Source organism: Taudactylus pleione, unplaced genomic scaffold, assembly GCF_031769625.1.
Source record: "Taudactylus pleione unplaced genomic scaffold, aTauple2 ptg000540l, whole genome shotgun sequence".
In the NCBI taxonomy this organism is placed as follows: domain Eukaryota; kingdom Metazoa; phylum Chordata; class Amphibia; order Anura; family Myobatrachidae; genus Taudactylus; species Taudactylus pleione.
The window spans coordinates 1,334,177-1,360,126 of record NW_028284942.1 but is presented as its reverse complement, the minus strand read 5'-3'; the positions used below and the strand labels follow the sequence as shown (position 1 = coordinate 1,360,126).

Genomic DNA, 25,950 nt, shown 5'->3' with positions numbered 1-25,950 from the left:
TGGGCTCAGCCCGTGCTGCTTCTGTGGTTACTGTGACTGTATAAGCGGTAATGTTGTTATAGCTGGTGTCCCATGTGCTACAATGTTTTGTACTGTAAGTTTTCTGCACTATTCCCTTGTTAGGCTTGCAATGTGTTCTGTTTATATACTGTGTAAGGCAATGAGGATCCCATATAAATAACGGATAACAATACTGATAGTGAGACCACGATGCCTAATTTGAATTTGCAAACTACTGTACAGCTAATTATTACAATAATAAATGTACATACAGCAGATATGGCTCTTGCTGCACAGATAAAATACAACACAACGGGATTACCAAGCAGACGGCATAGACCCAGCCACGGTGACATGTGGGTGAGTAACATTCCCCAAGCTTACACATTGCCCAGCTACTATCATGGGACAGGAAACCACATAAGCCAGTGACACTGGGCAACCAGTCACTTTTCTCACACACACACTGGAGACGTGGAAGCACAGTAGCTGTGTACACAAGCAGCATGTCCTGGCCACCGGTTACACTACTCACAGGTCTCCAGGTGGGCACAAAGGTAGCAATGGCAACAGTGTAACAGCCACTATATGTCCCTCTGGTCACACTCAGGTGTCACAGTCACACTACTATTATAGGCCGAGTCATTCATTGTAGACAAGCATTGGTGGAAGCACTGTGCAATAATAAGTGTGTGCTTATAGCTTTGTGTGTGTGTATACATGGAGTTTGTTGTGATGTGAGATTATATGGTTTTATAGTGCAGGGAGGAGACTGGTCAGATCTCTGGGGTGGTAACACACAGTTACATGATGTGATGGGGAGGGCAGGACTATAATAGGGGCTGATGGCTCCTGTTGTATGAGATACACCAGAGAGTGTGGGGAGGAGACTGGTCAGATCTCTGGGCTGGTAACACACAGTGACATGATGTGAGGGGGAGGGCAGGACTATAATAGGGGCTGATGGCTCATGATGTATGAGATACACCAGAGAGTGTGGGGAGGAGACTGGTCAGATCTCTGGGCTGGTAACACACAGTCACATGATGTGAGGGGGAGACCAGGACTATAATAGGGGCTGATGGCTCCTGATGTATGAGATACACCAGAGAGTGTGGGGAGGAGACTGGTCAGGTCTCTGGGCTGGTAACACACAGTGACATGATGTGAGGGGGAGAGCAAAAGTATAATAGGGGCTGATGGCTCCTGATGTATGAGATACACCAGAGAGTGTGGGGAGGAGACTGGTCAGATGTCTGGGTTGGTAACACACAGTGACATGATGTGAGGAGGAGAGCAGGAGTATAATAGGGGCTGATGGCTCCTGATGTATGAGATACACCAGAGAGTGTGGGGAGAAGACTGGTCAGATCTCTGGGCTGGTAACACACAGTGACATGATGTGAGGGGGAGAGCAGGAGTATAATAGGGGCTAATGGCTCCCGACTCCCACACTGTGCAGACACATTTTACAAATTAGTTTCCACTGACAGAGGATAGTGTAGGATAAGAGATTGCTGTAGTGACTATTACTCACCTGTGCTGATATCTGTAGGGATTTCCTCCTCCTTACACAGCTGATAGTTCATCACATACGTCTCTTCTTCTCCCTCTATATCTTCTGCCTTCATATCAGTCACATACATCTCTTCTTCTCCCTCTATATCTTCTGCCTTATTATCAGTCACATACGTCTCTTCTTTTCCCTCTATATCTTCTGCCTTTATATTAGTCACATATGTCTCTTCTTTTCCCTCTATATCTTCTGCCTTTATATTAGTCACATATGTCTCTTCTTTTCCCTCTATATCTTCTGCCTTTATATTAGTCACATACGTCTTCTTCTCCCTCTATATCTTCTGCCGTATTATCAGTCACATACGTCTCTTCTTTTCCCTCTATATCTTCTGCCTTTATATTAGTCACATACGTCTCTTCTCCCTCTGTATCTTCTGCCTTTATATCAGTCACATACGTCTCTTCTCCCTCTATATCTTCTGCCTTTATATTAGTCACATACGTCTTCTTCTCCCTCTATATCTTCTGCCGTATTATCAGTCACATACGTCTCTTCTTTTCCCTCTATATCTTCTGCCTTTATATTAGTCACATACGTCTCTTCTCCCTCTGTATCTTCTGCCTTTATATCAGTCACATACGTCTCTTCTTCTCCTGCTATATCTTCTGCCTTCATATCAGTCACATACGTCTCTCCTTCTCCCTTTTTATCTTCTGTCTTCATATCAGTCACATACGTCTATCCTTCTCCCTTTTTATCTTCTGTCTTCATATCGGTCACATACGTCTCTTCTTCTCCCTCTATATCTTCTGCCTTCATATCAGCAAGCTCGTCACTCTAAAGCACCCATAAAATAATGTTGGATTTAAATGAGATTAAAAAACTAGAATATCAATATATAAGTGGTTAATAATACACACACAGCTTCTCTACAGATTATATAGTGACAGTCACTTAAATATATTGGTGAGACCCTACATCTACCTGATGCTCCTGTGGGGTCCTGTGATTCTCCTCTGTACAATCCTGTGAATAATGAGGATGGGGACATCTCTCTGGGGTATATCTGTTGCTGGGTCCATCTGTAGGAGACGCACAGTGACTGAGTACATTGTATATATGTGATTATCAGGTGATGTGTGTATACAGGGGGCACCCATACCTGCTCGCCCCTGTACAATAAATGGCAGTCTCCACTTACCCAGTGATGTGAGGGGCCGGTGATTCTCCATCATCACGTCCTTGTACAGACCCTTGTGTTACCCTATATACTCCCCCTCCTGCATGGAGACATAGACAGTGACATCCTGACACCTTATAGGAACCTGACACAAACAATGATACAGTCATCACCCAGACACATCCCCTGGTGTTACTGTAGAATGTCCCATTCCCAGCAGTCACCTCTCCAGTCATCACCCAGACACATCCCCTGGTGTTACTGTAATATGTCCCATTCCCAGCAGTCATCTCTCCAGTCAGCAGCTGAATAATCTTGTTGGCAAGTTCCAGGATCTTCTGGTGATGAGTTTCCGAGTCCTGCTCAGTCCTCCTGACTCACGGGGACGGGTGCTGGGTGTCTTACACTCACTGGATGTCTTCCTCACTACTGTGTAATACTATGTAATGGAGGAGACATAACTATAATATCAATTTAACTCCACGTACAAGGAGCTGTTAAATAAGTGATCACTTTGCATAATATACAAGACTATTTCACAAAAAAATATTTTTAACAATCTCCTATATACAGGAAAATGTAGAGTATACAGTATCTCCTACAGCTCCGACATCTTTGGGTTAGTGACAAAAAGCAAACAACATACTGCGAGCAATGTAATAACAACCCAACTCTTGTGAGGACTGTGGGACTGATACTATATCTGAGACCCACTCCCTGCTGCTCGGCTATTACTATATAGATATAAGTGATGTCACTGTGACAGATCCTCTCACCTCCCCAGTCATGACCCTGTATTATTACTATAGATATAAGTGATATCACTGTGACACTCCCAGATCCCCTCACCTCCATGGTCATGATTCTGTATTATTACTATAGATATAAGTGATGTTACTGTGACACTCCCAGATCCTCTCACCTCTCCAGTCATGTTCCTGTATTATTACTAAAGATATAAGTGATGTCACTATAACACTCCCAGTGCCCCCTCACCCCCCCGTCATATAGTGTTATTACTATAGAGATAAGTGATGTCACTATGACACCACCAGACCCTCTCACCTCCCCAGCCATGTCACTCTATTATTACTATAGAATGAGAGATATGGTAAGAACTTACCTTTGTTATCTCTCTTTGAAGTCCATAGGGTCCATGGGAAACCTTGGAGTTTAGGTGATGGCAAGGACATCCGGGAACCACGCAGTTAAATTTTTCTCCCAGGATGCACCGGGCCTCTCCCTATACCCCACCCCCAGGCCAGAGGCACCTTAGTTCATAGTAAGCCAAAGGCCGGAGGAGGATAAAAGAGAAGAATGTCTGGAACACTCATGAATCACATTCTCTCAGATGAGGAGACAGAAAAACCTGTGGCCAGAGCGGAGCCCATCTGAAGCACATGTGCATTAGGGTGGGTGCCCTGTGGACCCTATGGACAGAGAGAGATAACAAAGGTAAGTTCTTACCATATCTCTCATTTTCTTCTTCAGGGTCTAAAGGCTCCACATGGAGACCTTCAGGATGTCCCAAAGCAGTCCTTTTAAGGGTGGGGACACTTCTGTGCTGAGAGGAGAATCCGTCGTCCAAAGGAAGCATCCTGAGAGGCAAAGATATCCAATGCATAAAACCTCAGAAAGGTCCTGACAGAAGACCACGTGGCCATCTGACAAAGCTGAACAGCCGAAGCGCCACGGCGAGCAGCCAACGAGGGACCCACAGACTTAGTAGAATGAGCAGTCACAGAAGGTGGAACAGGAAGGCCTGCCTGAGTCTAAGCCTCAGAGGTCGTCATACGAAGCCATCTAGCCAAAGTTTGCTTATTGGCTGGCTATCCCTACTTGTGAAATCCGTAGAGGACAAACAAGGAGTATGACTTCGGAAGGGAACTAGTACGGTTCACAGAAATCCTGAGGACCCATACCCCATCCAATGAGGCCACACCTGACTGAAAGGCCGGCACAACAATTTCCTCATTAATGTGGAAACTGGAAACCACCTTAGGAAGAAAACCAGGGCGAGTCTGAAGTACTGCCCTGTCCTGGTGAAATATCAGAAATGGGGAGTGACAGGAGAGTGCCCCCAATACTGACACTCTTCTGGCGGAAGCTATAGCCAGAAGAAAAAAAAAGTTTTAGCTGTAAGCCATTTGAGATCCACTGAAGTCAGAGGTTCAAATGGAGGGCCCAAGGACCACAGCCAAATCCCAAGGAGCCACAGGAGGGACAAAGGGAGGCTGAATCTGGAGGACGCCCTGGAGAAAGGTGCGGATATCAGAAAGAGGAGCAATCCTTCTCTGGAACCACAATGACAGAGCAGATACATGCACCTCCAGTGAGGCTAGGCGGAGACCAAGATCCAAACCAGCTTGAAGGAAAGCCAACACTTTGGAAATCCGAAACACCAGGGGATCGTAACCTCTGGGACGACACCACTGGAAGTAGGTATGCCACACTCTGTGGTAATTCCTAGCAGAGGCTGGATTACGTACTTTGAGCATAGTGTTAACTACAGAGCTGTAAAAACAACTGGACCTTAGAAGGGATGCCTGAAGAGCCACACCGTCAAAGACAGATGACCCAGGTCCGGGTAAAGGCAAGGACCTTGAGACAACAGGTCCGGACGTGAAGGCAACAGCAACGGAGTGTCGATGGAGAGACTCTGAAGATCTGACTACTAGTGACATCTGGGCCACGCTGGAGCCACCAGCAGGATAGTGCCTCCTTCACGTTTGAACCTCCAAATTACTCAAGGAAGCAGAGAGAGTGGAGGAAACAGGTACGCCAATTAGAAGTTCCACTTGACTGACAGAGCATCTACCAAGAGTGCCCTGGCATCTCTTGTTCTAGACCCGTACACCGGCAGCTTTTAGTAGTGTCGGGATGTTATTAGGACTACCTCTGGGAGATCCCACTTGTCCACTAGTTGAAACACCTCTTGGTGAAGAGACCATTCCCCTGGATGCACTTCGTGACGGCTGAGGAAGTCCGATTCCCAATTGAGAACTCCCGGAAGGAACACTGCGATATGGCTGGGAAATTACCTTCTGTTCATGTCAGAATGTGTGACTCCGAATGCCTCCTTGATGATTGATGCCAGCCGCAGTGGTGGCATTGGCGGACTGCACCTGCACAGGATTCCCTTGCAGAATGTGCTGGGCCAGTTTGAGGGCCCTATAGACAGCCCAAAGCCCCAATATGTTAATCAGGAGGGCTGATTTGACCGCTGTCCTACTGCCCTGAAAAGAGTGTGGATCGGTCACTGTGCTTCAACCCTGGAGACTGGAATCCGGTGTCAGGATCACCCAATCCGGGATCCAAAAGGTTGTTAGATGAACCATCTGGAGCCACAGAAACAGACGCACCACCGGACAGAGCACCATCGTCTGAGCCTTTATCCGATGGGGTAATGTCGTTCCAACTGGAGGGGATTATGTTCCGCAGAGGCCTGGAATGTAACACGGCATATTTCACCATGTTGATGGATAAAATGGATCCCAGAACCTTCAACGCGGAGTGAAGGGACACTTGGTGACTATGACGGCCTCTGCGTACCCGCATCTGCAGTGCGGACATCTTTTCCGCAGCTAGGAAAGGCCTCTGTTGTCCAATAGGGCTCCCAGAAGAAACATTTTCTGAGAGGGAGACAGGGAGTGATTCCAATTGATTAACCACCCGTGTCTGAAGAACAGTAATAGTAAGTTGCAGACGGTGGTGGAAATATTCTAGAGAACCCGCAGGAGGTCATTGAGGTATGATAGCAGACGGACACCCTGTCCCCGCAGATGGGCCCAAAACTGGAAGTGTTGCTGTTGTATAGCAAACCTGGAGATAACGCTGGTGAGAAGACGCTATAGACACATATATGTATGCTTCCTGTCACGCTTGCCACTGAGGGGTTGAAAGCAGATGTCCGAGGTTGGGGAAGGAATCTGAGGCGAGGGGCCTGAATGTATAATCTCCTCATCCACAGGGTTTGGACGTTAACGAGACCTTATCAATGGTGCGGAGTCTAACCTGCTCGGAGGTATTCACCAGTGACCCCTACCAATCGAGATATGGGTTTTAGCTGCACCCAGCAGGCAGGTCGCGGTCCTTTGATCTGGTGTCCAAACCCCGTGGGAACAGAGAAACGCACAGACTGTGGCCCGAGGAATATGCCTCCCTAGGAGGCACAGTTGCACTAGAAATTGGTACTTGAAGTACCCACCAGTAGAGATGTGTAGATGCACTATTGCGCTGAAGAACGACTCCTTGATATAGAACACAGGCAGAGGTGATATGATGCACTGTAGCACCGGAAGGAGACGCTAAGTTGTACACAGGCTGTGGTGCTAAGACGCACTGTTGCTCCGGAAGGAGACGCTAATTTATACACAGACTGAGGTGTTATGACACACTGTTGCGCTAAAAGTAGCACAGAGTTTGCACACAGGCCTGAGATGTTGAAACGCACTGCTGCACTGAAGGTAGCACGGAGTCTAGCTCACTAGCAGGGATGGTAACACTGAGTTGCACATAGGCTGAGATGGAATGACGCACTGTTGCACGGAGGACACCACAGGGCAGCACTCCAGCAGAGATGGCCAAACGCACTAGAGAAGACACGGAGGTAATCTCGGAGGAATCTGGAACGAGGACTCAACTAGGAAGGACAAATGTTGTTCAGGCAACTTCCTGGAGTTCTGGAGACGGATTTATACCCATGGGTAGCAGCTAATAGGAGGACAGCGTCAGCTGACCATGACCATGCTACCATTGGTAGATACTGTCACATGAGAAAGGACTGTCATGGCGGCGCCCATGACAGAAACTCCAATCTCTGAACCACAGGGCCTTGCATGGAATCCTTTAGCACCTAAGGCAGAAATCTAATTTCGTCCCCGCCGCCGCACCAGAGGTCTGACCGCACGAGAAGTCAGGGGAAGCCGGGGCGGAGGTAAGAGACGGACGATCCTAGGATGAACCCTGACACATCCTAAATATCCAGTGATACCATAAAATCCCCAGGATCCATAGCCAGTAAAATGTAGTGTAGGATTTCCATCCTGAACTATGGCACCCAGAGGAATGTGTTCAGGCATCTGAGGTTAAGGATAGGCCAATGAGACCCAGTCGGATTTCTAACCAGAAAGAGAGCAGAATAATAACCAGTCCCTAGCTGAGATAGCGGGATAGGCACATTAACCCCTGATTGCAGCAGGGATGGTATGGTTTTCTGGATCTGCAAGGCCCTGCTCGTTTTCAAAAGAGGGTCTGAGCAGAAAAACTGGTGAGGAGATCTTCAACGAAATGAGAGGACATACCCGTGAGAGAACCTTACTCTTATCCAAGCACCTGTGGTGTTTTGCACCAGCACTGGGTGAACTGAAGCAGTCGGCCTCCCACCTTGGGATCCCCCAGAGGGAAGCCAGTCCCAACGGGCTGAGGGACTATCCTCGGACTTGGAAGCAGTATGTCTTGTACTCCAGGCCTGTGTCTTGGGTGTGACAGCCTTCTGGAAGCTGATGGCCTTGGGAAGGCCTGATCTTTGGAGGTTACCCTAAAAACGAAAGGACCAAAAGGAAGGGGTGCGATGCTTCAGTGAAGCCGCAGCAGAAGGCAGAATTTGTGCTGCCAACATATCCACCATCCTGTCCAGGTCAGGTCCGAACAATATTTCCCCAGTGAAGGGTAAGTATTCTAGGCCTTTCTTGGAACCAGCAGCTTCCAAGAACGCAACCACCGGGAACGTCGAGCAGACACAGCTTCAGCCGAGACACTGGAAGTCAGGAAACTGATATCCAGAGCAGTCATCCCCATATCAGTGGCTGCAGCACCGATGTTACCAACCAAAGTCATCCGAGCCCCATTAGCATCTGAGGGAAGGGTATATAGACTTCAGGTAAACCTCCACCTTCCTACCTTCAGGGAAGAAATGGAAGACACAGGTAACGTAGCACTTTTAAGTAAGCGTATTACATGTGAATCCACTGCAGGGGATGCTTTCCATTTCTTGCATAAATTTCAGGAAATGGATAACACGCAGCCTCTCTGAGGTTGATTACCGGGCAATTGCCAGGCTGCAGCCAAGTGATCCACTAATTTACCCGATAAAGGGAAATCCGCAGAAGTCACCTTTATCTGTATAAACAGAGCACGCTTGGACAAAGGAGCTGATTAGTCATCCTCTATGACTAAGACGGCTCTGACAGTCCACACCAAAGCAGGAATATTAAACCCAACCCCAGTCTCCACCTCCTGTGGAGGGGACTCAGGGTTAGAGACATCCGCAATCTCTCCGTCATCAGATGACATCTCAGTGAGGGCCGCGTAGACTGTGATGACACCATAGGACGCTTAAATGGCTGTACGGCTTTCTCCCCCTGCAACATGTCTGTAGAGCAGTAGAAGTAGCCACCAGGCTTTGACATCTACCCATGGTGGGGGCACAGGAGGAATCTGCATAGCAGTAATCTGTTGTGGCAATTGCTGAAGGAAAAAGGGATCGCTGTGGTAACCCCATAGAGGGGAACACAGCTGGCACCGCTAAGCGGCCCGCAATAGTAGCCAGGACCTGAGGAAAAGGAAGCCCATAGGGGGTTCCTTTTCCTCAGGTCCTTTTCCTCTAGTGGATTATAACACCTTGTACATAATCCATCCTGTACCGTCTCCTCCTCACTTAAACCTGCCGCACATGACCTGCAAATTAGCAGAGTGGGTGCAGCAGAGCGTACTTTATTGTCCCTCTCAGACGTAGCTGTAGGGCAATATCACACAATTTGGCACTGGGTATAATGCAACCACTGAGTATATATGATACTAGTAGGAAGGCAAAATACTGATCCCTGTCCGACACTTTGCCAAGCTGCAGGAGCACACTGCTCAGATATGGCACAGTGCAGCACACAACAGTATGTGACAATTCTCACAAATACTTAGCTTTATATATGTGAGATATCAGAAACAGAGAAAGGTATAAACATATACTGACAGTTTGTGAAAAAAATAGACACAGACAGTCAACACTAGCATAAGTCACATACAATGCAGAAATGAACCTGCACAATGGCACTATAATAGACTACACAGACTCAGTGTCTGGTAGGCATTAGTGCTACATACACATGACCTCAAACAGAGAGAGGTATGCAGGAGGACTGGGCACAAACTGGCCAGAGAGAGCTGCGACTAAGTCACCTTAGAAAATGGCTGCTGGAGAACTCAGAGGAGACGTGCCCGTGGGAGGAGAGGAGCTCAGCAAACCTAGACCGCAGTGGAAAGGCGCGCTGAGCTGAGGGGAAGAGCTGCTAAACAGGGAAGGCTGCCTCCCCTGGCTGGCTATTAACCCCTGGGATGCTGGTTCCCGCACCAGCTTCAAGTCCCTGGTGGTCTGGTGGAAGCATAGGGTATGTAGTGCCTGGCTCCACCGCCGTCATCTCTGGTCTGTCCCCGGAGATTAGAGGAAAAGGACTGCTAACACGTGGATCACCGCAAGCGGTGATCCACCTTACCTGTCCCCGCAGTCCTGGGAGTCCCAAGAGGTCCGGCTAGCAGAGACCCTTGTGTCTCGGCTCCGGCGAGATGGACAGTCCAAAGCTGCGCACTCCAAACAGGAAAGCTAACAAAAATAAAAATAGCTTTGGGGCTGCTAATCAGCCTCCTGCATGTACAGTGACCCGACTACGGCCAGGGACCAAACGAAACTAAGGTGGCTCTGGTCTGGGGGTGGGGTATAGGGAGAGGCCCGATACATCCTGGGAGAAAAATATAACTGTGTGGTGCACGGATGTCCTTGCCATCACCTAAACCCCAAGGTCTCCCTGTGGAGCCTGAAGAAGAAATAAGTGATGTGACTGTGAAACTCCAAGATTATCTCACCTCCCCAGTCATGTCCCTGTATTATTACTATAGAGATGTGATGTCACTGACTCTCCCAGATCCCCTCACCCCCCCAAGTCATGTCCCTGTATTATTACTATAGATATAAGTGATGAAACTGTGATACTCCCAGATCCTCTCACATCCCGTCATGTCCCTCTATTATTACTATAGATATAAGTGATGTCACAGTGACACTCCCAGATCCCCTCACCTCCCCAGTCATGTCCCTGTATTATTACTATAGATATAAGTGATGTCACTGTGACACTCCCAGATCCCCTCATGTCCCCAGTCATGTCCCTGTAATATTACGATTGATATGTGATGTCACTGTGACACTCCCAGATCTCCTCTTCTGCCCAGTCATGTCCCTGTATTATGATAGATGTGATGTCACTGTGACACTCCCAGATCCCTGTCACCACCGCAGTCATGTCCCTGTATTACTACTATAGATATAAGTGATGAAACTGTGACACTGTCAGACCCCCTCACCTGCCCAGTCATGTCCCTGTATTATTACTATAGATATAAGTGATGTCACTGTGACACTCCCAGATCCCCTCACCTCCCCAGTCATGTCCCTGTATTATTACTATAGATATAAGTGATGTCACTGTGACACTGTCAGACCCTCTCACCTCCCCAGTCATGTCCCTGTATTATTATTATAGATATAAGTGATGTCACTGTGACACCCCAGATTCCCTCACCTCCCCAGTCATGTCCCTGTATTATTACTATAGATATAAGTGGTGTCACTGTGACACTCCCAGACCCCCTCGCCTCCCGTCATGTCCCTGTATTATTATTATAGATATAAGTGATGTCACTGTGACACCCCAGATTCCCTCACCTCCCCAGTCATGTCCCTGTATTATTACTATAGATATAAGTGGTGTCACTGTGACACTCCCAGACCCCCTCACCTCCAGTCATGTCCCTGTATTATTACTATAGATCAGGGGTTCTCAAACGTTTTTGCTCTGGGAACCCGTCTAACAATAAAAATTATTACAGGACCCCAGCATGTTACTGCAGAATGACTGCAGACCGCTCATGCACAGTAACAATATGGAGACATAAAACTGTGAGGTGTCCGATTATGCAATCATTTAATTTTTTACTCATTGCAGGGACGAGCTATTTTCAAAGCCCCTGTCCCTGCAAGGTGAGGCAGAGAGTAACTGAGGAGACAGGGCCGTAGCTAGGATAGTGCGGCCGGTGCCATCGCACAGGGCACCACAGGGCAGGGGGCGCTGTTTGGACCAGTCAAATATCTGTTTATTATCATTCTTACTCGCAGTTTCCTCTTATTTCATCCCCAGCATCTCCTGGCCTCCCCTATCTCTTCCCTGGCCCTTCCCTATGAGGCAATTCCACTTTTTGGGGTGTATTATGTACCTATGAAAAATGAGGGGAGCGCCAATGCTCTTTCTGGCACAGGGCACCAAAAAGTCTAGTTACGGCTCTGTCAGAGGAGACAGTGGGTTACTGGTGAGGCAAAGGGTGACGCAGGAGGCAGTGGATAACAGGGAGAAGCTGTGAGTAACAGGCTGAAACAGAGGGTGACAGGGGTGAGGAAGATGGTGGTAGAGGGTGAGACGGAGGGTGGCATGGGAAGGCAGAGGGTGACTGGGGAGGCAATAGTTGATGTAGGAGGCAGGGGCTAATAGGGAGAAGCTGTGGGTGATGGGGAGGCAGTGTGTCGGAAGGTGCTGGAGAGGCAGGGAGTGGCAGTGGCTGGCAAGGAGCAGCATAGGGTGGCAGGGGAGACAGTGGATGACTGGGGAGGCGGTGGGAGGCAAAGGGTGACATAGGAAGCAGTGGGTAACAGGGAGAACCAGAGGGTGACGAGGGAGGCAGATAGTGTCAGAGGGTGAGACAGAGGCAATAGGTGATGTAGGAGGCAGTAGGTAATAGGGAGGAACAGTGGGTGACAGGGGGAGGCAGAGGGTGTCTGTGGGTGACAGAGAGGCAGTGGGTGGCAGGGAGAAGCAGTGGATGACAGGAAAAGGGAGTGGGTTGCAGGAGGAGGCAGTGGAAGGCAGCAAGAAGCAGTGGGTGACAGGGGAGGAAGTGGTGACAGAGAGAGGCAGTGAGTGGCAAGGAGCAGCAAAGAGTGGCAGAGAGAGCCAGAGGATGGCAGGAAAGACAGTGGGTGACTGGGAGACAGCAGGGGGGGTTGGGGGGGCTAAGGGTGACATAGAAGGCAGTGAGTGGCAGGGGGTGATTGGGTGACGGGGAGGCAGTGAGATAGACAGAGGGGGGCAGTGCATTTCAGGGGGGAGGTGGTGGATGACAGGGGGGAGGCAGTGGGTTTTTAATAAATTAGTTTATTTTCGGTTTCCCCCCTCCAGTTCCCACACTATGAGCTCCTGTTGCCCCATGGGGTCTGTGCTCAGCACTCCCCTCATTCCTCATGCTCCCCTGCTGATGTTTCTTCCCCCTCCACAGCAATCATCACACATTCTGTGTCCCCCCACCCTGGCAGCTGCGGCCCCCCAAGCTGCACTTACTTAAGAACATCTTCACAGACTGCAGAGAGAGTCCGGCAGCTGGCTCCTCTGGGTCTGTCTGCTGCTGATGCTTGCTGCCTGTGTGTCAGTTTCTGCTGCTGAGCAGGAGGACAGGAGACGCTGAGCACTGGGGTGGAGGCAGGGCTGCCTGGTGACACCTTGGATCTCTCAGCCAGTGATCTGAGGAGTCTGAAATAACAGACCAACTGGTTTCACTAGAGAGAAACTGAGAGAATCTGTGACTATACTGAGGTCATACAGGTAACAGGGGTGTGAGGGGAGAGTACACAGGAGAGCAGAAGGGGTGCAGATATGGGGAGAGGGGAAGTAATGTAGGAATACAGAGCACACAGTAGGGCGTGTAACAGCTGTACAGAGGTGTCAGTAACACAGGGGAGGGGGAAGGGAACAGAAGAAGTTAATAACACAGGGATAGGACAGCAGGCAGCCCAGGGGACACACAAAGGGTTACACAATACAGAATCCCATCAGTCACTCTGCACAAATGATGAAATGACAAATGACCGCACCTCAGATGTATGTTACATGTGTGACCAGCCTGCCGGCCGTGTGTGTGCAGCGTAGGGTGGGGTGAGACATGTCCTGGGGGATAATCAGTGATACTCTGAGGATCTGGGGACTGTCACAGCCACTGGCTGTCTCTGAGAGAGTCTCTATTGTTCAGGGTAACAAGACGCTCTGACAGACAGTCTCAGCTCAGGGAGTGCAGCCCTTTGTTACATGGCCTGTCTGTGTCCTTCTCACACATCCTTGCCCAGCTCCTGTTATGTATCATATGGTATATACAGTACATACATGTTATACCTATTATGTGTTATTCCCTGACCACTCATTACTGTTATTATTACTCTGCAGCTGCTGCTATAACAGGTCACAAGAGGCTGCTACCCCTGTATAATAATAACAGGACACCATAAGTATCTCCCCCTGTAAAGTGTATGACACCACAGACTGCTCCCCTTGTATAGTAGAACACCACAGGCCGCTCCACCTGTATAGCGGGACACCACAGGCCGCTCCACCTGTATAGGGGGACATTGCAAGCCACTCCACTTATATACTTGGACACCGCAAACCGCTCCCCCTGTATAGTAGGACCCAACTCTGCAGGCCGCTCAAGACACTGCAGGCTGCTCACCCTATATAGTAGGTGAACCCAAGGCTGCTCCCAATGTATAGTAGCACACAACAGCCTGCTCCCTCTCTATAGTAGAAACCACAGGCGGCACCCCTATATAATAGGACACTACAGGCTGCTACCTATGTATAACAGGACACCACAGCCCCCCCTGTATAGTAGGACCCCACACAGGTCGCTCCCCCTGTACAGTAGGACACCACAAGCTACACCCCTGTATAATAGGACACCACAGACTGCTCCCCCTGTATAGTAGGACACCACAGGCTACTCCCCCCTGTATAGTAGGACACCACAGGCTACTCCCCCCTGTATAGTAAGACACCACAGGCTACTCCCCCCTGTATAGTAGGACACCACAGGCTACTCCCCCCTGTATAGTAGGACACCACAGACTGCTCCCCCTGTATAGTAGGACACAATTACCTGCTGCTGCCGGACACTCTGGACAGTCACCCGGGAAGCTGCAAATTGAACGAGTCGAGATCACATTTCCTGTGTGTGGAACGCACATCCCGGAAGTAGGGTGGAACGCACAGCCAGGTAGTAGGGTGTGATTGGCTGAGTATTGGTTCTTTTCCTCCGAAGTCATCATGCTGCATCAAATCATGTGATCAGACCGTGTGACCGCCACACAGGAGAGGACAACTTTCTTCTTTTTTTTGCCCATCTCTCATTCCCTTAGGGCGGTGATTGGCAGCAGCGAGTAGCCAATCAGGCGGCACAGAGTAGAAAGGACGTCCTGTAACTAGAAGCCATCTGCACCTGCCGCTCACAGCTTCATCACTAGAGTGACAGCTGTATAGTGTAATGGTGTCCTCATGTACGGTGACCGGCGGCCATATTCTTGTAGTCTCCCAATCACAGAGCAGAGGGGGCGGGGCCACAGGGGTTTTAGCTGCCATTTTGTCATAGACATTCCTGACAGCCGGAGCCAGGTAACGTGTCCTGTATATATTATATTATTATTATATAGGGGAGGGGACCGTATAGTGATATATGAGGGAATAACACAGCTCCCAGCACACACTGATATGTGGTATTATTATATAGGGGGAGAGGGGACCGTACAGTGATATATGAGGGGGAATAACACAGCTCCCAGCACACACTGATATGTGGTATTATTATATAGGGGAGAGGGGACTGTACAGTGATATATGAGGGGGAATAACACAGCTCCCAGCACACACTGATATGTGGTATTATTACTATATAGGGGAGAGGGGACTGTACAGAGATATATGAGGGGGAATAACTCCGCTCCCAGCACACACTGATATGTGGTATTATTATTATATAGGGGAGAGGGGACCGTACAGTGATATATGAGGGGGAATAACACAGCTCCCAGCACACACTGATATGTGGTATTATTACTATATAGGGGAGAGGGGACTGTACAGAGATATATGAGGGGGAATAACTCCGCTCCCAGCACACACTGATATGTGGTATTATTATTATATAGGGGAGAGGGGACTGTACAGTGATATATGAGGGGGAATAACTCCGCTCCCAGCACACACTGATATGTGGTATTATTATATAGGGGGAGAGGGGACTGTACAGTGATATATGAGGGGGAATAACACAGCTCCCAGCACACACGGGAGCCGAGGTGCCGCGAAGATGGCGCCGGAGCGATTTAAGGGAGGAGGGGCGCCCTGCGGCCCGCGGGCCAGCGGCGGGAAAATGGGAGGACGGGCAGGTATGCCCGTCCTCCCCTTTCTCACACCTGGGGCGAAGGGCAGCCAGTAGAGGCCATCGGGGGCCGGCGCAGCGCACAAGGGTTTAAATCGGGAGGAAGGCGGGGGGCCAAGGCATTCGCGGGTAGCAGCGCACAGAGCATTTTCCCCTTACCTTCAGCGGCATGGAAGTACAGCAGGCACGTGCGGCGAGGAAGAGGGCCCTGCCCCAGCGTTTTCGGGAGGCATCCGAGCAGCGAGACTTGCAGCCTAGAGCAGTGCCGAGAGGAAGAAGCAGGCAGCAGCAGAGCTCTTCTAGGAAGCACGTGGTCGGAGCTCCCTCTGGTGGCCGGAGAGGTGCAAAGCGGCTGCACGAAAATAAAAGGAGACCAAGCAGCAAACAGCCAGACGGAGCTTCTAAAACCAAAGGGCGAGGGGGAGTACTTCCCAGCCAGGAGCTTTCGCAAGGGGCGAGTGGATGGCCGGCAATGTCAGATGATGTTCCGGTGGCTACAGAGTCAGATGGCCCCGAGTCGGGAGGGGAAGAGCAGGACTGTTACCTGCGCCCACAACCTTGGATCACCCCCAGCTCTCCCATAGGGCCGGCGAGGCAAATCCCCACATTATATCCAGAACACAAAGACAATTCACCAAGAGGGTCAGAGGGGCAAGCGCAAAGGTTTGAAGACACAGATGGTGAGCAGGATGCCACAGCAGGCTCACAGGGGGCATGGGTGTACCTCGCCAATACACAGTTATTTCAAAGGGCAGCGCAGCCACCTTGTTTCACCCCGAGAAGCAGGGGGCGGCAGAGTGTGACCCACCACAGCCAGCGGGAGGGCCAGTTGAGCAGTACCCAATATCAATATCATGCCTCCCCGCAATACCTCTCCCCCCCCCCAGGAGCAGGCACCATTTTCCATCCCCCCATGGGAGCCTAAGGAGTCAATTATCGCCCGCAAGGTCAGCCCGCCACCAGTGCGCATCACCACAAGGGAGCAGTGCGCGGGACCAAGGCTGCCGATGCTGCTGCAGGCATTCAGACAAGCGTTTAACACAAGGGATGCAGAAGGACGTTCAGCTGTTTTTACAAAGTAGCAGAGACAACCACCGCAGCAGTCCACAGCGGCATGGCAGGGCTGAGCCAGCACAAAGGGAGAAGCACCAGGGAGCACTAGCAGCGGAGCGTATTTGCAACACGGCCCACGTCACACGTGATTGGGCTCCTACAGCTTTAGGACAGGCGCGCAGCCATGATACCACCCAGGCGTTTTTTCATGGCACCGCAACCTTAGCCGCGCCACGCAGGACAGCGCAAGGAGCCATCGACACGGTCCACGCCTCATTCAGCGGGACTCCAGTACCAGCGCTGCAGGCCGAACAGGCCGCGACGAATCCAGCCACCGCCATTGCCAGCGGGGCCGACGATCCTGCTCCGCACAGGAAGGGTGAGAACATCAATAGTACTTGCAATGCTCATAATTTAAATGTTAATGCAGGGATTGTGCAGGGTGTTAGCGAAGGCAATAATACTGGCAATTCTCATAATGTAACTGTTTATCCAGGGATTGCGCAGGTGGTTAGTGAGAGCAACAAGGTTTGCGATGCTCATAAGGAAAATGCTAAGGCAGGGGTTACGCAGGATGTTAGCACTGCCATTGTAACATTTACGGGAGTGACTAGCGCTAAGGCAGCAGTACAAGGCAACACACAGGAAGGTAGTTCGTCAGAGTCAGACGAGGACGATGCGTGTAGGGTGTTGAAGGAGCAGCTGAAGCTAGCAAGGGCAAACAAGAAAAAAGAGAAGGCGGCCATCCCAGGTGCGGATGCAGTTAGAGACCAGATGGGGCAGGTGCAGCAAAAGAAGTTAGGAGGGTTCCTACAAGAAGGGGTGGCAGTAGGCTGCGCCCTGGGGTCAGTGGCGAGGCACTTGCCAAAGCAAACTAGGAAGGAGATTGTGAAAGGCGCATTTGTGGACATTTGTTCGTTGACGGAGGCGGGCTTGAAGGACAAGGAAAGAGCCGCAGTGAAGGGAGGGCAGTCTGAGGCATACAAGACCATTGAGCACTGGCTCAGCGGCATGTTTGCCTACACAGGCTGTTATACAGAGGCCTACCCGGAGGTAGGAGCGGGCTTGCTAAAGTATACAGATTTCATTTATTCTGTGTACAAGGAATACGGAGGATCCATATGGCGCAGGTACGATGAGGCGTTCAGGCAGAAAGTACAGGGGGGAACGCCCATCGACTTCGGAGTCAGAGATGTGGACGAGTGGCTCAGGGCGCAATCTAGCGGGTTGGCTGAGAAGGGCCCGCCAGGGCAAAAGTCCTGGGCCGGGAGGCCTGGCACGCAGAAGCAGGATCTCAAATGCTGGGCTTTCAATGAGTCGCAGTGCACACGGGCACAGTGCAAGTTTAAGCACGCCTGCACATTCTGCAGTGCGAACCACTCCGCCAGGGACTGCAGAAAGAAAAGGGCTAGTCACGCACAGAAGCTACCCGCAGCGGCAGGGCTTAGCAAAGACAGTTAGTTCAGTAAAATTAGGTATGATCCTGGAGTGGTTGTCCAGGTACCCAAAGCCAGATGAAGCCGAGCTATTAAGGGCGGGGTTTAGGGATGGTTTCAGGATTCCGGTGGCGAGAGCGGTTCCTTCCTCAGTTAGCAGCAGGAATTTGAAATCCATCGCGGAGCAGCCGCTCGTGGTGCAGGGCAAGATTGTAAAGGAACTGGCACTAGGCAGGATGGCGGGTCCGTTCAGCGCCCCACCGGTGCCAGAGTTAGTGATTTCACCTCTCGGGCTGGTCCCGAAGAAGGTGCCGGGAAAATTTAGGCTCATTCAGCACCTATCTTATCCAGAGGGGGCATCAGTGAACGATGCCCTAGACAGGGACCAGTGTTCAGTGCAGTACCAGTCATTTGACAGAGCGGTGCAGATTGTGAAAAGCCAGGGCAGGGGAGCACTCATGGCGAAGCTGGATATTGAATCCGCTTTTAGATTGCTGCCACTGCATCCCGAGAGCTTTAGACTCATGGGTTTCCGTTATGACAGATATTTTTTCATAGACAAGTGCTTGCCCAAGGGTTGCGCTATTTCGTGCGCTTTCTTTGAGGTCTTCAGCTCTTTCTTGCAGTGGTGTTTTCAGGAGCGCACAGGTTCCAGGGCCATAGCACATTACTTAGACGACTTCATGCTAGCAGGCCCCCCGAGGTCAGAAGTTTGCGGCCAACTCCTGCAGGAGCTCCAGAGCATGCTAAGGGAATTTGGCGTCCCTATTGCACGAGAAAAGACAGAGGGGCCGAAGACCATAATGGCATATTTGGGCATAGAGATCGATTCAGAGAAGCTACAGTGCAGGCTCCCAGCGGAGAAGGTGGTAAAACTAGGTCGCGAGATCGGTTTTTGCGCAAGGGCAAAAAAGGTCACGCTAGGCCAGATGCAGTCCTTGTTAGGGAGGCTCAACTTTGCATGCCGGGTAATACCCATGGGCAGGATTTTTAAAAGGCGGCTGGAGCAGGCCACGGCAGGTATTAAGAAGAAGCACCATTTTATTCGCATCTCCAAGGACCTCCGAGACGACCTGACAATGTGGGAGGAATTCATCCGGCATTTCAATGGCGTTTGTATCTGGCAAGCGCCAGCAGCGGGCAACCATGCGTTGCAATTATTCACAGATGCGGCGGGTGCAATAGGCTTTGGGGCCTACCTGCAGGGTGAATGGTGTGCCCAGCAGTGGCCGGCCAGGTGGGTGGCCACCGGGTTGACCAAAAACCTGGCAGCGTTAGAATTGTTCCCGATAGTGGTAGCAGTGGTCATCTGGGGCCACAGGCTGGCCAACAGACGTATACAATTTTGGTGTGACAATATGGGGGTGGTGCAGATTGTAAACAACCAGCGGGCATCATCTCCACCGGTCATCAGGTTAGTGAGGAGATTAGTGGCGGCCTGCCTGCGGCACAACATCACATTCAGGGCCAAGCATGTGCCGGGGGAGCAGAACGTCATAGCAGACGCATTGTCTAGACAGAAGTGGAAGGCGTTTAGGGCAGCGGCGCCGCAGGCACAGTTGACAGGTTTAACATGCCCCTCCAATCTTTGGCAGATAGTCGAGCCGATCACGGTCTGAGCGCCCTCATTGAGCGGTCCCTGGCACCTAGGACATGGACAGCATACAGAACCGCCTGGGAGAAGTGGCAGCAGTTTGCGAGTGCAGAAGGACTAGAGGGTAAGGACCCTCACCAGAAAATGTTGGGTTTCCTAGGCAGGCTGAGAAGGGAGAAGTTTTCCAGGGCAAGGGCAAATACGACGTTGGCCGGCATATCATTTTTTGCAAAGTTGACAGGGGAAAGGGACGCGACCAAAGATTTTGTGGTCCGCACAATAATGAAAGGGTGGGCCAGAGCAGAGGGGCGGAGGCTGGACAGTAGGGAACCAGTGACGAGTGAGAGGCTGACAAAGCTAGTGAGCATGGTGCCAGGGGTATGCAGAGACGCGGGCGAGGCCACATTATTTAGGACAGCTTTCATCATGGCATTCAGGGGAGCGTTTAGGGTGAGCGAACTGGTGGCAGAGTCCAAAAGTTCTCGCAACTCAGGTCTGCAGAGCACGGACGTGACGCTAGCTGACGACACAGTATTGTGCAAGATACAGAGGTCAAAGACCGACCAAGCCGGCAGGGGCAGATGGGTCCAGTTGAGAGCACAGCCGGACGCAAGGGTATGTCCGGTGACTGCAGTCAGGGAATTTCTGGTTAGTAGACCCAGGGAGGGTGACAATTTTCTCATCCATGCGGATGCATCCCCGCTAACTAGGTTTCAGTTCTCAGCGGTATTTAAGAAATGCGTAGGAAAATTGGGTTGGGATACGCGCAGATTTGGTACCCACTCTTTTAGGATAGGGGCAGCAACCTCAGCGGCCAGCGAGGGGCGGCCAGTGGATGATATCAAGGCATTGGGCAGGTGGAGGTCCAACAGCTACAAGGCGTATATCAGACCTGTAGTAGACAGCGCGGCAGCAAAATTATTAATCAAATATCCCCGTTAACCCCCCTCCCCCCCACAATTTTTATTTTTCTCCTCGCAGGGCGCAATGGAGGGAGGCGGATATGGATTGTCGGGCACTCCTTTATTTATTGGGCAGCAGCCAGGGCCGCCACCAGGCCCTACGGGAGGCAATTGGGGCTGCTGCCCGAGGTCGGGAAGGTATTCTGGTTTGGGAAGAGGGGAATGAGATGGTACGAGCTAAGAAGGGCTCTATTGTTCGCGGAAGATGGGGCGGGACGGCCAGACGCGATAGTTCTGCACCTGGGGGGCAATGACCTGGCCAAGGTGAGGTCCCTCGACCTGCTGGCAGCCATGCAGGAAGAGTTGGCATGGATTAAAGACCGCTGGAGTGCGGTGCACATTATCTGGTCTAGTATCATACCTAGGCTGACGTGGTATGGAGCATGGCGCGGGGCGGGAGTGGAGAGAGCCAGGAAAAAGGTGAATGCGGCAGTCAAAAAACTGGTCACCGCGGCGGGGGGTGAGGTCATACAACATGGGGACATAGTGAACAATAGGGAGGGCATGTACAGGAGGGATGGGGTGCATTTGTCGGATGTCGGTATTGACCTGTTTAACAATGCATTCCAGGAAGCGCTCGAGGCGGTCATACGCCTGTAGTGGCAGGGTGGGGGCTTCGGTTCTGAGGCTGGCCCACAGAACCTCGGGTGGCGGAATGAAGCAGTGCGCAAGGCAGAGGTAAGGGGGGAGCCAGCCGAGGTTTGCAGATTCACCCTCGGCGAATGGCCGCACGCTCGGTTCCAGCTTTGGACGGTTGGGCCGCTGGGGCTGCGTGCCAGGCGAGCGTGATATGCGCCACAGGGGCGGCTCCCAAAACGGGCGTAGCCTGGGCGCCTACTGGGTAGGCGGGGCACGCCCCGGAAAATAATCTAGTGAAGTGAAGATGGCCTTGCCCACTGCTCATTTTGGTGCCCTGCAGCGTATGCTAATAAGGTTGAAAATAAAGCTGTGGCCAGTTTGGTATCCCAAATTTCCTGTCTCTGAGTTTGATTTATGGGTGGGACAGCTGGGTAGCGGGACACAGGCGGGTCGGCCTCTCCCCCTTACTGAAATGTGGTATTATATAGGGGAGAGGGGACTGTACAGTGATATATGAGGGGGAATAACACAGCTCCCAGCACACACTGATATGTGGTATTATTACTATATAGGGGAGAGGGGACTGTACAGTGATATATGAGGGGGAATAACTCCGCTCCCAGCACACACTGATATGTGGTATTATTATTATATAGGGGAGAGGGGACTGTACAGTGATATATGAGGGGGAATAACTCCGCTCCCAGCACACACTGATATGTGGTATTATTATATAGGGGGAGAGGGGACTGTACAGTGATATATGAGGGGGAATAACTCCGCTCCCAGCACACACTGATATGTGGTATTATTATTATATCGGGGGGAGGGGACTGTACAGTGATATATGAGGGGGAATAACTCCGCTCCCAGCACACACTGATATGTGGTATTATTATCATATAGGGGAGAGGGGACTGTACAGTGATATATGAGGGGGAATAACTCCGCTCCCAGCACACACTGATATGTGGTATTATTATTATATAGGGGAGAGGGGACCGTACAGTGATATATGAGGGGGAATAAGCTCCCAGCACACACTGATATGTGGTATTATTATTATATAGGGGAGAGGAGACCATACAGTGATATATGAGGGGGAATAACACAACTCCCAGCACACACTGATATGTGGTATTATTATTATATAGGGGAGAGGGGACCGTACAGTGATATGAGGGGGAATAACACAGCTCCCAGCACACACTGATATGTGGTATTATTATTATTATTATTATATAGGGTAGAGGGGACCATACAGTGATATATGAGGGGGAATAACACAGCTCCCAGCACACACTGATATGTGGTATTATTATTATATAGGGGAGAGAGGACTGTACAGTGATATGAGGGTAATAACAGCTCCCAGCACACACTGATATGTGGTATTATTATTATATAGAGGAGAGGGGACTGTACAGTGATATATGAAGGGGAATAACACAGCTCCCAGCACACACTTATATGTGGAATTATTATTACATAGGGGAGAGGGGACCGTACAGTGATATATGAGGGGTAATAACACAGCTCCCAGCACACACTTATATGTGGAATTATTATTATATAGGGGTGTCCTGGACAGAAGGAACAACAACGTTTAAAAAAACAGACCTCACATCTTTCCTGCACTAGATGAAAAAGATTAACTTGCATTGACCTCAAGAATACCAAGAACTATAATTCTATTTCTGGTGAGCATAACCTTTCATCCAATGTGGGGTACCTGATTAATGATACCTTTTGTTGAATGTAACATATTATATATAGGTGAGTGCATTACCTATAAAGAGTTGAGTGTATAACAAAACTTATGCTGGTGAAGGGTACAAAAGCCCCAAAGAAACCTTTTGATGTCCTCATCTCACTGTTCTAATGTGAGTGGTCAGTCCGGCTAGTGTGTATGAGAAGTGCCGCTAATTACCATTGATGAGGTTTCATTGTTATTCTAGAAGAAGTTCCCTGAAGTATCTTAAAACGAAAAGGAGATAAAAACAATGAACATTTTGTGTATATATAATTACCAGCGCTTGTGGACAAATCACACTTTATATTACAAGGTGATTATAACGTATGGTAACCACTGTCTTCACTCCAAAACACCCATTCAGATGCCGCCACTGTAAACTGTTTGTGAGCTGACAAAGATGTGTATGTAGCCCGCTGCACGTGCGCATTATGCAAAACAAATCACCCGGTGCTGCCACATCCAGACCTGCGTGCGCCTCAGAGTCACGCCCGATGGCTGTATAATACTACACTGCATAGTAATTCGGTGCCTTTTTTATTGATGTATGAGATTCGGTCCCACGTGTTGTGTATAATTAGTAAGCTCAGTACCATCTAATTTACCTGTCGCCCTGTTAAAGAGGTAACGCCGTTATGTGCGGATGACAGTGCCCTGTATCTCTCTGGTAATAGATCTGCTGGCTGGGGATAATAGGGGCTATACAGATATTATTCTGCCACCTGCATATGATATGTGTATATAGATCACTATTGCACATCAGTGTACTGTACAGATGACAGCACCCTGTATCGCTCTGGTAATAGATCTGCTGGCTGGGGATAATAGGGACTATACAGATATTATTATACTGCCATCTGCATATGATGTGTGTATAGAGATCACTATTACACATCAGTGTACTGTACAGATGACAGCGCCCTGTATCTCTCTGGTAATAGATCTGCTGGCTGGGGATAATAGGGGCTATACAGATATTATTATTCTGCCACCTGCATATGATATGTGTATATAGATCACTATTACACATCAGTGTACTGTACAGATGACAGCACCCTGTATCGCTCTGGTAATAGATTTGCTGGCTGGGGATAATAGGGACTATACAGATATTATTATTCTGCCATCTGCATATGATATGTGTATATAGATCACTATTACACATCAGTGTACTGTACAGATGACAGCGCCATGTATCTCTCTGGTAATAGATCTGCTGGCTGGGGATAATAGGGACTATACAGATATTATTATACTGCCATCTGCATATGATTTGTGTATACAGATCACTATTACACATCAGTGTACTGTACAGATGACAGCGCCCTGTATCGCTCTGGTAATAGATCTGCTGGCAGGGGATAATAGGGACTATACAGATATTATTATTCTGCCATCTGCATATGATATGTGTATATAAATCACTATTACACATCAGTGTACTGTACTGATGACAGCGCCCTGTATCACTCTGGTAATAGTTCTGCTGGCTGGGGATAATAGGGACTATACAGATATTATTATTCTGCCATCTGCATATGATGTGTGTATATAGATCACTATTACACATCAGTGTACTGTACAGATGACAGCGCCCTATATCTCTCTGGTAATAGATCTTCTGGTTGGGGATAATAGGGGCTATACAGATATTATTATACTGCCATCTGCATATAATATGTGTGTATATAGATCACTATTACATATCACTGTACTGTACGGATGACAGCACCCTGTATCTCTCTGGTAATAGACCTGCTGGCTGGGGATAATAGGGACTATACAGATATTATTATACTGCCATCTGCATATGATTTGTGTATATAGATCACTATTACACATCAGTGTACAGTGTTCTCCCCAGACTGTTTTCTGCGGGCGCATCGCCCGGCAGAAACAGCCTGCCGCCCGGCACTTTTCCCCGCTGACCCCCGCCGACCCCCGCTGTGGAACACTAGCCTCTGAAGTGACCGGAGGCTAAAGAAGCCTCCAATCACTTCAGAGGCCAGCGTTCCCAGTGATGCACTGCGCGGGTGACGTCATGTCACCTGCGACGTGAGGAGCCTTCCCCGCATCTGCTGGATCTAGTTAGATCCAGTCAACGCGCGGAAGCAGCAGCAGCAGCAAGCGGGAGACCGGCCAGCAAGTAAAGGTAAGTGCTGGGGCCGGGACCGTGACCAGTCTAGGGGCACTGCATAAAGGAGCCAGCCTGGGGGCATTTTATAATGTAGCCAGCCTGGGGGCACTGCACAACGGGGCCAGCCTGGGGGCATTTTATAATGGAGCCAGCCTGGGGGCACTGCACAAAGGGGCCAGCCTGGGGTCACTGCACAAAGGGGCCAGCCTGGGGGCACTGCACAAAGGGGCCAGCCTGGGGGCACTAATTAAGCCTGGGGGCACTGCATAAAGGGGCCAGCCTGGGGGCACTGCATAAAGGGGCCAGCCTGGGGGCACTACATAAGGGACCAGTCTGCAGGCACTACATAGGGGCACTACTTCAGGCAGGGGGCACTGCATAAGGGCAAAGCTAAACTACAGGGAGCAATGCATAAAGGGGAAAACTACAGGGGGCACTGTATAAAGGGCACAAATACAGGGGGCACTGCATAATGGGCACTTTTGACTGAGAGCC

The 25,950-nt window shown here is 50.1% G+C and overlaps 2 protein-coding genes and 1 long non-coding RNA gene across 5 annotated transcripts in view; 1 reads left to right on the top strand and 2 right to left on the bottom strand.

Annotated features, from left to right (window-relative positions):
* LOC148500914 (uncharacterized) overlaps positions 1-25,950 on the bottom strand; it is a 243,827-nt gene that overhangs the window by 5,752 nt on the left and 212,125 nt on the right. The window lies entirely within an intron of this gene.
* Positions 2,168-14,735, bottom strand: LOC148500917 (uncharacterized). Of its 3 annotated transcripts, none has more exons than XR_015870107.1 (5): positions 14,664-14,735; positions 13,079-13,267; positions 2,721-3,138; positions 2,504-2,601; positions 2,168-2,356 (listed from the first exon to the last, which is right to left on the bottom strand). It is a non-coding gene; the product is annotated as an uncharacterized LOC148500917 (long non-coding RNA). The 3 variants fall into 3 exon arrangements; XR_015870108.1 differs by having other exon boundaries at positions 2,721-2,799; XR_015870109.1 differs by lacking the exon at positions 13,079-13,267 and having other exon boundaries at positions 14,664-14,720.
* The window catches only part of LOC148500910 (uncharacterized), a 542,640-nt gene continuing 539,835 nt past the window's right edge, over positions 23,146-25,950 (top strand). The window contains exon 1 of the mRNA XM_088451185.1: positions 23,146-23,265. The gene's annotated coding sequence lies outside the window, so the exon portion shown is untranslated. The remainder of the gene's footprint in view (positions 23,266-25,950) is intronic.